Source organism: Lipotes vexillifer, unplaced genomic scaffold (assembly GCF_000442215.2).
Source record: "Lipotes vexillifer unplaced genomic scaffold, Lipotes_vexillifer_v1.1 scaffold47, whole genome shotgun sequence".
Classification (NCBI taxonomy): domain Eukaryota; kingdom Metazoa; phylum Chordata; class Mammalia; order Artiodactyla; family Lipotidae; genus Lipotes; species Lipotes vexillifer.
Window position 1 is genome coordinate 1,052,000 of NW_006791298.1, and position 1,358 is coordinate 1,053,357.

Here is a 1,358-nt window from a genome sequence, read left to right on the forward strand (position 1 = left end):
AAATAAATAAATATATATATATATATATATATATATATATATATATATTTAATGTTAACTGTCTCAGATTCCCCCCATCCCCATATCATTTTTTGCTGTCTTTCTGTGTGGTTCTCTTGAAAGGATTCTCACTTCCCTCGTTCCTCACCCCCCCATCCCCAGTTCTCTCTTTTATCTGCTCCTGTGGGTCCAGAAGGAGTGTGTGTTTCCCTTCACTGGGAGGAGCCTCATAGCCTAGAAGAGATGGGGCCTCAGGGAAGTGAGACAGCCTGGTTACTCCATCCCATTATTCTTGTGTGGTTAGAAGAATGCGGCGGGGGGGGGGTGTCTCCCCAGTCAGGCAGGTGAACCCCCTTCCATGATGATTAGCCCATAGCCATGGTGAAGACTGCTTTGGCTTATCTTCATTCAGGCATGGCTCTTGCTAAAGGGATAAGCGCCAGGACTTCCCTGGCAGTCCAGTGGCTAGGACTTTGCCTTCCAATGGAAGGCGTGCAGGTATGATCCCTGGTCAGTGAGCTAAGATCCATGCCTCGCGGCCAAAAAACCAAAAATCATAAAACAGAAGCAATATTGTAACAAATTCAATAAAGACTTTAAAAATGGTCCACATAAAAAAAATATCTTTAAAAAAAAAAGGGAGGTAAGCACCATTGTTATTTACAAGAGTCAATTTAGCAAATAATTTTTGAGAATGTATCATCTGCCAAGCACTATGCTAGGCCCTAATGAGCAAACCAGACAAGCCAGTCCTGCCCCTGCAACCTAGTAGAACAGAAGAACAAATAATTATTGCTCGGATGAGATTCATGAGAGGGGAATTAGCAGGGATAATATAGCACAGGTATTTAAAGTAACTGTGGGGATTTGGATTTATTTGTGTCAGGTTGTATGGGTCCCTTCTATTGGCATACAGTACAGATTTAGAAAACCTTGGTATTGCTGAGGGATATCTCTAGATCTTCCTGAAACCTCAAATTCCTGAATACCGTAATAAGAGTTGTTGAATTGTTGCATACCCAGTAATGAACAGAAGACAGGTTAATAAGCACCTTTTCAAGTGAAATATTCGTACAAGTGAAAGAACCCAGCCAGATTGCTTAATCACCCCTCCAGTCTCCCCAAAAGGAGATAATGGATTGGTTCATGTAACCGAAAAGTCAGAGGGTTTGCGGCTTCAGGTAGAGCTGGATCCAGATGCTCAGGCAATACCTGCAGAAATCTATATCTTTATCTTTCTCAGCTCTGCTGTCCTCTGTGTGAACTTGATTCTTAGACTAAATCTCCTCAGATCATGGCACTGATGATATGAGCAACTCCAGGCTTAATCCCCACCAATGTAACAATCCCAAGGGAAA

The 1,358-nt window shown here is 42.3% G+C and overlaps 1 protein-coding gene across 1 annotated transcript in view; it reads left to right on the top strand.

Annotated features, from left to right (window-relative positions):
- Nucleotides 1-1,358, top strand: part of NFIA (nuclear factor I A) — a 393,295-nt gene that overhangs the window by 328,147 nt on the left and 63,790 nt on the right. The window lies entirely within an intron of this gene.